The 13,952-nt window shown below is 29.4% G+C and overlaps 1 protein-coding gene across 8 annotated transcripts in view; it reads left to right on the top strand.

Annotated features, from left to right (window-relative positions):
* The window catches only part of LOC114937813 (pleckstrin homology domain-containing family G member 5), a 193,269-nt gene that overhangs the window by 70,865 nt on the left and 108,452 nt on the right, over positions 1-13,952 (top strand). Inside the window, exon 1 of one of the 8 annotated variants that reach the window (XM_029311458.2) lies at positions 12,080-12,705. The exons of the other annotated variants lie outside the window; for them this stretch is intronic. The gene's annotated coding sequence lies outside the window, so the exon portion shown is untranslated. Of the gene's footprint in view, positions 1-12,079; positions 12,706-13,952 lie in introns of those variants that run through there. 8 annotated transcript variants of the gene reach the window in all.

Raw genomic sequence — 13,952 nt, forward strand, 5'->3', positions numbered from 1 at the left:
TGGGGTATTGCGGGAAGAATCTTAATAAAAAAAAAAATTCGTCAGCTGTGCTCACTTTAGAGAACCCAACTTGAATTTTATAGAACGAAAAGAGAAACGAACGCGAATAAGAGAAATAAGTTTCGAAAATAAAGATATCTAATTAATATACATATGCACTATATATGGAAATACCGCGTAATATAAACGATAATCGTTCCTTTGCGAAATGTAAATTAAATTTAAGTACACGTACGATATTTACATATATTTACATATTTAGTACACACGCAGATTGATTTAAAAACAAATCAAAAGTTTTAGTTATTCGTATATTTTATAGTGCATAATTATCGATATTTTATATTTTCTTTTCTATATTTTTATTAAGAAAAATCACTTTGAAGACGATGAAAGTTGATTATTACACAGTTGAAAAATTTCTGTTCAAAACAGATATCACATGTCTCAAACGGTCCACAGAAATTTTTGTATTAATTTAACATAACATGGATATGTTAAATGGAGACATAAATATTGTGTCAATATTTTAACACAAAAGAAATGCAAAACTTCAAATAATTTGAAATAAATTTTGTGTAAAATTAACATAATTTTAATGTAAAAATTAACAAAAATATGTTAATTTCAGATTTTATCATCAACATTTTTTCTGTAAATTTTAATAGAAAAATCTTGTCACTAATAAAGTATTATTTTTTACATTTTTTTAGTTCTTTTAATAATTTAACATTTAAGTTCGATTAACAGAACAGTAATATGTTAAATGAACACATGAATGTATTAAATACTTAAAACACAAATTTTAACGGGGACCGTTTTTAACAAGATAACACAAATGTTTCTACTGCGTATTTAATTCATTCAATGCAAGAAGGTAAGTTGTGTAAAATTTAATTAAATTAATGCAACGCTCGTTTAACATTAAATTTATCAATGATTATTCTAATTGATTAATTATCGAGATCACTCACTTCTCTTAACACGAGACTATTATGAATATATCTACGGTGTTTTAATTTAAAAATATGATTAATTTTAATTAAATCTACACGTTCGTACGAACCATATCTACCGAAATAATTAGGAAAGTCAATCTACGAACCGATAACTAAAGGTCAACCAATTCGCGTAATTTCGTCTCCCTCGTACTTATACGATAGATCCGATCTCGCTCGCGAATCGGACGAGATATCTAGAAACACACGGTCAAGTTGATGTATCCAAGAGATAAAGCGAAGATTTCAGTGCTCCGGACTCAGAGCGATAGACGGAGTGCCGGGAGATTTATAGCCAGCTGGTGAGAAGAAGGGTTGGGAAAGAGACGGAAACGCGTTCTGCGGCGAGGAGGAAATAAGAGTAAAAGTCGCACGTCGCAATTCTACAGTGGCGGATTTACAAAATGATCGACCAATAACTGAATCTTGCTCGAGTCTTTACGAATTTATCGTATTTTTTATTTTATTTATTATTAATCATTAATTATATATTTTATTATTCATTATTAATTTTAATATTTTATAATATTTATTATTAATTATAATATTTTGTATTACACGTGCAGGCAATGTGGCACTTTCGGTGCATGTTTTCTGTGCAGAAAGCGGCCGATTTCCCCCGCCGCCATCTAGCGGCGACGCGGTGAGTGAATAAACCGGTTTCAAAGCCATTATCTACGGCTGAGCCGCGTTAAAAGTCATTGTATACGGCTCAAGCCGTAGGAAATGTATTGAAACCGGCTATTCCTCCACCGTGCCGCGGCAAGATGGCGGCGTGCGATCGGCCGCCTCGCGCACAGAAAACGCGCCGAAACAGCCACTTTGCCTGCACTTGCAATACAAAATAGTATGTGTATCAAGTGTGAATTGACAATTGTTCACTCGTGTGGGTTGCACTCGTGACCAATTGTCAACTTTCCGCACTTGATACACAATATACTATTATTATTCATTATTATTAATTATACTTGTCAAATTTGTGACGTTTATCAGAAGCGTATATCGTAGATGATTGATATTTTTTCTTTTATGATTTACAGATTCTCAACAAGTGTTTCGTTTAGGGCTCCTGATGCCCCTAAATCCGCCACTGCGTCTTCCCCAAAGATCCATCTGCCACCTTTCGTTTCTTGCTGCTCTTTCCCTTCCCTTCGTGTAGCTCGCAGACTGTCCACGGGGACGGATTCTTTGCGTTCCCGTAATAGAAGTGTCATCCGAAAATGTTTTCTATCTGTTCGGAGAACTGCAATCGTGCGCTCCTCTTTCTGTGATTTTTATTGACCTAGCAACTTTGCTATTCGTCATTATAGCTTCCTTCTTTTTTTGTATGTGTGTGTTAACGCACTGCTATACTATATGTATATAGGCTTCGTTCAGGTTACACTGTAAAAAAATATGTAAAGTTACATAAATAATGATTTATTTATTGTAATAATTATTGTTAATTATAATTAAGTGTAAAATTACACGATAATTAATGAAAATGTATGCATTTTCATTATTTATTATGCAAGTTTACATTTATGTAACTTTACATATTTTTGTGTAATATATTACACATTTTTTACAGTGCACTGTACTTTGCTAGAATTTACTATTTTAGCGCAAAAAACAAAATTTTAAAAACTATATATACTTATACTGTACAGAACGACAATGTCTCGTAAAAATAATTGATTTATCTAAATCTCTAATATCTGTGGAGAAATGAAGAAATATATTGAAAATTATTTTTTAAATATATATTATATATATATATATATATTTTTTTTTTTTTAATAATATATAAATATATTTTTTAAATAATATAATAATATATTAAATATTCAATAGACAGGCTGTATCTAAATAAGTGTGAAAAATACTAGGAGATGATTCTTTATCAAAAATTAAGGAGGGTTTCTATAAACATATAGTCTTATATTCCTCCCTGAAAAGTACACTTTTCTAAAGAGGGAGGCAAAAATAGTTTTTATTTATTTATTTTTTTTTTTTTTTTTTCAAATTTCAGACAAATTAAAAAAATATCCACCCAGTTTCACTTTTCTAATTTGTCTGAAATTTGAGAAAAAAAATAACTCAATTGTTATCTCTCTCTTTAAAAAGGGATATATAAGAGTATACGTTTATACAAGAAACCTCCTTCAATTTTCGACAAAGAATCATCTCCTAAAATTGTTTGCACTCATTTAGAAACACCCTGTATATGCAATATATAGAATGAATTTCGAAAATAGCGTTTTTCGTTTCACATTTGAAACAAGACGTTTACTTAATCTTAAATAGAAGTCTTAAATGGAATCTTTTGCGACGACCATGCAGGATGAAATAGGAGAAAGGTATACGAAATGATCGATCGAGAGAGGAAATGACGATCAGAGAAAAATAGCACGTGAATGAAACGAATGAGGAAGGTCACTCCCGGCTCTTGCGTCAATTTCTCGCGGCGGATTATACATCGACCGTAACCACTGCGTGTCGGTAATGGCTATCGCGCAAAACTACTAGTTCGCCCGATCCGGACGCGAGCCGCGCCACCAGTAAACCGATCGACCAAATCCACGCCCGCGTTCGGTTTTTCACCGCTCGGTGGATTAAACCAAATCACGGATGGGCGGTGCAGGAAGGAAGGGACGATTTATCGTCGATCGCGGCTTTTATCGTATCTCCTAATCTCCCATAATAATAGTATAAATTCGAGCAAAGAGCGTCTTAAGCTAATATTTTTTTTTCCTACTCACGCGAACAAGTTTTCATAACGATGCATCTCTTTTATACCGTTCGATCATCGATCGTGCGGGTTAAGGAGATTCTAAGCGAACCTAAGTTTCCTTCCTGTTTTATCGACAAAATGTGAGGTTAGATAAACTGTAAATCTATTTATTGGTTATATGGTTTGTTTTTGCCTGAAATTAGAGCGCTTCGCCCTTTGTTAATATTAATACTTTAATTTATACAGGAAAAAGCTTTACCAATCTGTATAATCTTATATATCTTTGATTACAGAATTGAATATGAATGTTTAGAATTCAGAGATATATGAGACTATACAGATTGATAAATCTTTTTCCTGTACAAATTAAAGTATTAATATTAACAAATATGGAAGTGCTCTAATTTCAAATAAAAAACAGTCTGTACAGCCAATAAATAGATTTACAGTTGAATATAGTCTCACATTTTGTCGATAAAACAGGTCTGAAACTCAACTGCGGGAGAAAAACTATGTGAACTCAGATCGCGCGCGATCGCTATATCATTTTGCGTTTACAGTTATGGTGGAGAATGTTAAAACGCGTTCGATTTCGAACAGCATCGGAATTCGCGCATACATACGAGTAGGTTTCCCTTCTACCAATTTTAGCACACGCGCATATAAACGTATCCTGAATTGCGTTCGCATAACGCCAAGTCGTAACCGTTCTACTTATACTGTTATAGTAAATGATGTTACATCGTCGGTTTCTTGACTTTCCTCAAACTAAAGCAATTATTGCTCCATTTCCAGCACTCGCTGCCTAGGCTGAAGAGCGAAGGCAGGAACAGAGATAGCCTCTTAAAGGGAACATTTGTAATGCGTACTTTCTTGCTAGGATCCATTTATATTATACGAATAGCGAAATTTGCTTATTTCATAGAAATATCTACGTGACATATCGTCGGGAAAAGGTAGTTTTATTCAGTAACGAGACATAATACGTCAGGGAATATCTTACTCAACATTACGTTTGTATTTCTGCATATTATAGATAATTGCTCCTTAATTCGAACAATGTTTTGATACATTTGTACAATTAATTAGAAATAATGAAATCTGAAGTAATTCAGTAAATAATCTGTAGCTGGAAAAAAATTTATATATATCTTTTATATTTTTACATTTTTAAAAAAAAAACTAATATTTTTTAAAATTTATGGTTTAATCAGAAAGATATCTGCCACATTGAAAAAAAATGTGTGAGCTTGACTAAATCTTTTTCAATTAAATTAATATTATTTTTTAGTTAATTAAACATTAAATTAAATATCACATATTAAATCTAACACAACGTATCTATATTAATATATGTTCAATTAACAAAATAATAATTTAGTTGAAGGGTTTAATCAAGTTAATTTGAAATGATTTAGTTCCATCTTTCTGCTTTAACAAAATAATAATTTAGTTGAAGGGTTTAATCAAGTTAATAAATTTTTATTCAGCGCAGAAGGCTATAGGGAATCGCTATTACCTTGACACATCTTACTGACAGTTGTACACGTTGCAGAAACGCCTGCAACATTATTTTCACAATTATCTCGCCGAGTGACAGATGTCCGATGTCGCTGTCACTGCGAACTTTGTCATTCTTCACAATCGTCCAAAGATGCTTACGTCGCGCTGGAATCAAATCGTAGGCGAGCCCACGCAAGAATGTCTGCATGCAATTCACGATGTTTTTCTCGATAAATGAAACTTTAGAAAGATCCGTGGTTAAAGCAGAAAGATGGAACTAAATCATTTCAAATTTTATACAATACAATAATAAAAGAATTATAAATCATAAATAATAATAAATTAAAATTACATAATAATATATCATTATTATTATTATTATTATTATATAATAAATAATAATATATTATTATATAATATAATAAATAATAATAATAAATATATATATAATATATATATTTTGTGTATATATATATAGACGTCGATATATAGATGCAAATTTTACAAAATTATTTCGATGAAAATATTGACGTAGGGATGTTTCTCTGCGTGAGCTGTATATATTCTACGGATTTTATATTTACTTAAGCTTGCCACTAAAGGTATATAGCTTTAGAGGTTGTGGAAGCAAATAGAAGCGCGAGAAATATACTCTTTTTGCTTGGCTTCACGCAATTCAATCTGCATTTTTAGAGCAAAATAATTACATTTCGTATGAATATTATTATTTTCCCAAGTATAGCAGACTAACGTCATTAAACGTCAAAATAACGCCATACCACGTCATTTTGACGTTTAATGACGTCAGTCTGCTACCTGCGTTATTAGAGGAAATTAGTTTCCTTCCTGCGTATTGCTTCTGCACATTAAATTAGTATTCACAAAGAATTAATTTACAGCGCAATACTTGGAAACATTTCTATAATATAGAACACTCGAAATATACTTCAATAAAAGACTCGGGACAGTTTTGCGCTTCGGAATGCATTTAAATCACTAATGTGGAGTAGCGGCTTAAAGTTTATGATTATCGGCACGTCTGCACAAACTTAGTCCTCGCAACTCTGTCCTTTCATCCGCTCACAAAGAAATGTTGCATTTGTAAGTTGCATTCGAGTTTCGCGTTGGCTCTTCAGGATTCGGGAGATTTTGTCAAAAGCATGGTGCCATTAGCATCGCAGCTTATTACTTTGCGTTAATTATTTTAATTAAATTTAATTATTCTAATTAAAATCAATGCGTATATGAGACAAGTGGTCTGTTTTGTTAACGAAAATCTGACAAAGATTTGAAAAAATTAGTAAAGCATAATCTATAAAAAATTTGCGATTTTAATCCTTTTTCTATTTTAATATTTAAAAAAACAGTACGGAAAATTATAAGACGGATATTTAAATCAAGATTTCGTTTCAAGTGCCAACTTGATTAAATAAGATTAAATTAACTCTCGAATGCGCAATTTCCTGAAAATTAGTTTGGTCGAAATAATTGCAGTAGACGAACGAAACTTGTGCAAAACTCTCTCCGCTACTTTTATTTATCAGGGAAGATATCATCTTTTTGTGCAAAATTTGATTCACGCAATTACATGCAGTTTTTTCGGATGTCACTCGACTCAAATTGCCATTCAAAGAAATAAGATAAGATAAATATGTATTTTTTGCGTAAAATTATTATGGTTGTGCAGATGAATTAAACGTGATTTTTTTATCGAGATGCGGAAGAATAAAAATTTCAAAACGTCTTACTCTGTGTTTCCATATCCTTGATATAAAGTATTGATACTTTATCATTTTTCCGTGCTCTCTCTCTCTCTCTCTCTCTCTCTCTCTCTCTTTCTATTTGATATATATACATATATGTATAAATCTAGCTAAGATACTCGCGATATCGCATTCAGCATCATTTTACCACTTTATATGCTTCTCGCTTGCAAACTAAGCGAAATATATACTTATAAATTCTTTTGGTTGTGCTTTCATTTTATTTATAACACACATACAAATATTACACAAATATATATAAATATTTGAAATATGTTCAAATATCAACATACTTTGATTTCATCTCTTTCATCTTACTTATTTTATCGTATATGCATATGAGCTTTGCAATTTCATGTTTTTTACATATTGTGAGAAACATAAATTATTACATATAAATCCACATAAGATTACTCGATATTATCAATTATATATTTTAAAGGGATCCTAAACGTTCCTTAGAAATCTGTTGTTTTTTTCTGTTTTATCGACAAAATGTGAGGTTAAATAACTATAATTCTATTTATTGGCTATACGGATTGTTTTTTACCTGAAATTAGAGCGCTTCATTCTTTATTAATATTAATACTTTAATTTGTACAGGAAAAAGGTTTATCAATCTTTATAGTCTCATATATATTTGATTACAGAATTATGAATTCTAAGCATGCTTTTTTCCAATTTTAATTAAAAGTCTATGAATAAATTGATGAGAATATAAATTGATTTCTTTCTCATATATAGGCAATGTTTGACAATATTAAACCAATATTAAGGGGATCCTAAACATTCTGGAGAAATCTGTTTTTTTCTGTTTTATCGACAGAATGTGAGGTTAGATAACTATAAATATATTTATTGGCTATACAGATTGTTTTTTAACTGAAATTAGAGTGCTTCGCCCTTTGTTAATATTAATACTTTAATTTTTACAGGAAAAAGGTTTATCAATCTGTATAGTCTCATATATATTTGATTACAGAATTATGAATTCTAAGCATGCTTTTTTCCAATTTTAATTAAAAGTCTATGAATAAATTGATGAGAATATAAATTGATTTCTTTCTCATATATAGGCAATGTTTGACAATATTAAACCAATATTAAGGGGATCCTAAACATTCTGGAGAAATCTGTTTTTTTCCTGTTTTATCGACAGAATGTGAGGTTAGATAACTATAAATATATTTATTGGCTATACGGATTGTTTTTTAACTGAAATTAGAGTGCTTCGCTCTTTGTTAATATTAATACTTTAATTTTTACAGGAAAAAGGTTTATCAATCTGTATAGTCTCATATATCTTGATTACAGAATTATGAATGCTTAGAATTCAGAGATATATGAAACTATACAGATTAATAAACCTTTTTTCCTGTACAAATTAAAGTATTAATATTAACAAAGGGCGAAGTGCTCTAATTTCAGGTAAAAAACAATCCGTACAGCCAGAAAATAGATTTATAGGTATCTAATCTTACATTTTGTCGATAAAACAGGAAAAACAGACTTCTCAAGGACGTTTAGGATCCCCTTAATATTGTTTTAATATTGTCAAGCATCGCCTATATGAGAAAGAAATCAATTGATATTATCATCAATTTATTCATAGACTGTTAATTAAAATTGAAAGCTTTGTGCTCGGAATAAAATGTCGTAAAATTTACGTCGCAATAAATTAAGAGAAATCAACGATTAAAAACTATTTATTGCGACATTGGAAAATATCGCGCGGTATATCACATTTAATTCAACGTCGAGATAATTATTCCGATTGAACTTACTTCCTCCGATCTATTTCGCAAAAACCGACGTTTAAAACCCTATCGCTGCTGTATTATCGTACTTGTCAAGCACAGACAAAGGATTACAACGTCCTCCAACGCATGTATGTATGTATGTATGTATGTATGTATGTATATATATATATATACATGTTCGATGCGTTGCCAGCATGGTAACCAGAATGGATTATACGGATCTGATAAGAGCAATGCTGGTCGATGTTAACCAAAGCTACTGATGGTCCTTTGATGTAAAATTGAGATAACGAGAGAAACGCCAAATTGTAACGACGGGATGTAACGTTACGTTTCTGCGTTTTTTTCTCCAATTTTCTCGACAAACGATTTCATATTTCGCGTAATGCGAAAAGCTGTGCGCGAAAGGGGCTAAAAGGGGGATGATTTGTGATATTTTTCGCGACGAGGAAAGAATCTTTGACGGGTATTCATTTCTTTAAGCCGCGTTACACGGATATTCTCTCAAACGACGTGATTGCACACATATTTGAAGTGCAATGAAATATTCTCTTCGAGAAATTTCGCTCGACGTGACTTCTCGTAATAAATATTTTTTCCATATCGCAAATATTGTGAGTGACACACAAAGCCGGATCGCAATAAAAAAAAAACGATGAGTATTTTATTTCGAAATATCGTAAAAGGGTTGTTGGAACGAGGCTGTAATCTGTAACAAAAATTGACGGATATAATTTTGATGCGAAATTATTTTGTTTAACGTGCTATAGTATATGATTTTAATCAACAAACTACGCATATATGCTATTTTGCACGGAATATAATCAACGGTACAAAAATATTGCAAGAGGACGAAAATAAGGAGATATCAAAGCGGAACATCGAAACATCGTTTCACTCGCCGCTAAATCAAATTGAATAAAGAGCCTCGGTTCAATTCGCAATCTGTAGATCGTAGAAGTGAAGAGTATCACTGTAAAAAATATGTAAAATTACATTTAAAAAACATGCAAAATTACATAAATAATAAATGTAAAATTGCACGATAAATAATACTGTTTAACAAAAAAAGACTTTTTTCGAACACCGGAATGAGATTTTTTATTCTTATAGCTTTTGGATGCTAAATATAAATCCGGTTTCCATATTGCTTCGTCACGTCACAATTTTGAGAAATTTTTAATTAAGTTGCAAAAAGGCTATTTTTATGAACAATATATTTAGTACTTAAGTCAAATATAGGTTTTGTTCGATTTAATATATTATATTTAATTTAAATATGTTTCTATGTTTAATTAATAAAATAATATTTAATTGAAAGGTTTAGTCAAGTTATTAAATTTTTTAAAAGTGTACTTATAACAAAGTTTGTAAAGAGTCCTTTTTTGCAAATTTAATAAAAAATTTCTTAAAATTGTGACGTGATGAAATAATTTGGAAACCAGATTCGTATTCAGTATCCACAAATCTAATAAAAAACGATAAGAAAATATATACATTTTCATGATTTATTGTGTAATTCTACACTTAATTATTTACGTAATTTTACATGTTACTTTTCTACACTAAAAAAATGATTAAATAAATAAATATTTATTGCAATACTGTCAAATAAATCATTTATTTGAAATAAATAAATATTTATTTGTTTTGAAAAGGATTTTCCTATATCAAATAAATATTTTTTATATCAATAATCAATATTATTAGTTTAAAATAAATGATTCATTTGGCAGTATTGAAACAAATACTTATTTGAATTCAATAAATTTTTTTTGCATTGTGTAAAATATATTCAGTGTTTGCTGTGTTATCTAAATAAAATTATATAGATGATCTTCTAGATGAAACTTTGGCATCATCTTATCTTTATGTAGATAATAAAAATATGTATTATCTATATCTGCATATATATATATCTTAGATGAAGAAAGTATTATCTTTACTAAATTATCTAAAATAATTTTCAGATAATTTTGATTTAGAATCATAGCACATAAAAATATATACTTAAATAGTAAAACTTAAGCAGCAAGCGATAATTTATAAATAAAAATATGAATACATGTATTTTTATATCCTTTTTATAATTTACATTTTTTTTTATAATTGTGTTTATACAAGCAGTCTTATAAGTTATTATTTAGAAAATTATCTATCGCCATATAATTTTACTTTTATTTAGAAATATTTAAAACAAAATTATCTTCATTTTATCTAATATGAATTTACATATTTTTATCTCATCTGTATCTAGCTAATTTTTTAATTATTTTAATATTCTTATTTAGTAAAGATAGCAATTTTCATCTAAGATGCAGATATAGATAATACATACTTTTATTCTCTATATAAAGATGACGTCAAAATTTTATCTAAATGCTCATCTATATATGTAATTTTTTTTAGATGACAGCAAATATTTCATATAACTTTATCTTTTACCTATATATATATTTAAAACAAAATCTTCATCTTATTTAATTGTATGATAAATTTCCATATTTTTATCTCATCTTTATCTAGCTAATTTAAAAATCATCTAAGCACAAACTATTAATATTACATATTTTTTTACAATATCTAATATATTACATATTACATATTTATATATTACATATTTACATATAATATTGCATGTTTTTAATATATTACATATTTATTACATATTTACATATATTACTTATTTTACATATTTTTAATATATTACATATTTTTTACATTATCTAATATATTACATATTTACATATATATTGCATATTTTTAATATATTACATATTACATATTTATTACATATTTACATGTATTACTTATTTTACATATTTTTAATATATTACATATTACATATTTTTTTACATTATCTAATATATTACATATTACATATTTACATATTACATATTTACATATTACATATTTATATATTACATATTTACATATATATTGCATATTTTTAATATATTACATATTACATATTTTTTTACATTATCTAATATATTACATATTACATATTTACATATTACATATTTACATATTACATATTTATATATTACATATTTACATATATATTGCATATTTTTAATATATTACATATTACATATTTATTACATATTTACATATATTACTTATTTTACATATTTGTAATATATCACATATTTTGTTACAAAGTGTATACAGGAATATATTACAAATATTTTTTCAAGTGTATACGGCGCGATGCGACACGTTGTCCTTGACGGCCGGCTCACTCGAAGGGGGTGGTTTTCCGCGGCGCTCGCGCATCCGGTAGGTGGCTGCGTTCGAAATATCGGCCGAGGGGAGCCGCGCTCTCTCCTCGGATTCTCCCTTCAGTGCGACGCGCGACCTAACGCCGGCAGGACCGACGCCGCCCTCGCCCCCGTGTGAAGCTAAACGAGACCCGCAGCGCAATCACGAGACCAGGAGGAAGAACTCGGAGGGATCGGAGATATCGTCGCGGGACACTGTAAACTCGATGTAAGATCGAGAACAAAAATATTAAAAAAAAAACTCGAGCGAACGGCACATTTTGAAAGGGCCGATAGTTAGCGAAGAGAGAGAAAAAGCAAAGAAGAGAAAGAGGAAATTGATGCAGACAATATTTCCGTTTAGTCCGGTCTCTCTCGATTTATAAAATGTGACAGAGTAATCTTTTTATTATAAGTATAGGGTGCACTGGATACATGATTGTGAGAGTCGAATCGATCGCGTAGAAAGAAAGGAGAACAATATTGAGAGTAAATGATACGCGCGAGTATATTTTCACGAAGTATATGAAAATGTGCGAGACGATCGATGACTGTAAGAATTGAATAGTTTGAAAGAGAGGATGTAGAGATATTGTTATAGAAGCGAGTTTCGAACAAAAAGAACTGACTAATTGGCGAAAGAAAACTACTGGAGACAAAACGAACATTCCACTGCCAGAATGTCATCGCCGACGAAAATCAAAGGTAATTTCTCGTCTATGTTTGTGCGAGCGCGCCTGATTCACAATATCGAAAATCGAGTCTGTTATTTTTAGCAGGGAGAATATTGAGTAATATCAGTGATTAATAATTATTGGAAATAACCGAGCAATAAAAGAAATATCGTATTGTTTATCGCATATATTTTATCAATTAAAAACTTGTACAATATCTCGAGAATATTGCGAAAGTTTTTAATTGATAACACAAATTTTAGTAGTCGAAAAAAACTTTCAATTCTATTTCCAAATTTCTCGATATATTGCGTATTCAATTTTTAATTTCAGAGAAGATATATTATTTTTACAATTTTAGCAGAAACCCTCCAAAACTCATCATCGAGCAAACAAATTGATATTTAAACGCTGATAAAAACTTGCCTCCGTGTGCTTTATATTGTACAGCTCGTGCTTTTATAAATTTTTACAGTCATACATGTTTAATCAATAATTTGCATTTTATGATAAATATTTACCGATCCTTTTTATAGCAAATATTTATTATGAATGTTCTGTATTCAGCGAACAAAAAAGCTATATATATATATATACCGAATTAATAAAAATTACAAGCCATTAGTATGTTAAATCGACTATTGATTGTTATTCAGTAGATTCTCAGCATAATGAATAACCAATGTTTCATTATTTTACTAATAACTTATTAAAAATAATGGACAAAGTTCTAATGAATCTTTCATTAGCAAAAATCTGACGGAGAGAAAAAAGATAGTGGACGCATTTGTTATAAATTTACAATATATAATTTATTCAAAGCATGAATTGACGAGGAATTTATTAAAAAGGGATTATATAGTAGAAAATATATATTTTCTAAAAAATATATAAAATAAAAATTCTTAAATCTATTAAATATGCGAGAACTTAATCTATACTTTTCAAAACAATCGCACAAAGAAATAAATAGAATATGCATATACGATAAAAAATATATATTTTTCCACACTGTAAAAAAGTATGTAATATTACATATAAAATATGTAAAATTACATGATAAATAATGAGAAGGTAAACATTTCTATTATTTCGTGTAATTTTATTATTTATGTAATTTATTATTTATGTAAATTTACAAATTTTTGTGTAATATATTACATATTTTTTTACAGTACATGGTAGTCAGATTTTGGTGCCACTCGGCATTTACACGCACGATTATAAACGTTTTGCTTCTTCCGATTTGCGCGCCAAAAAATTTAAATCTATATCGCA

The sequence above is a fragment of the Nylanderia fulva genome, unplaced genomic scaffold, assembly GCF_048542155.1.
Source record: "Nylanderia fulva isolate GAGA-0341 unplaced genomic scaffold, ASM4854215v1 Scaffold4, whole genome shotgun sequence".
Lineage (NCBI taxonomy): Eukaryota > Metazoa > Arthropoda > Insecta > Hymenoptera > Formicidae > Nylanderia > Nylanderia fulva.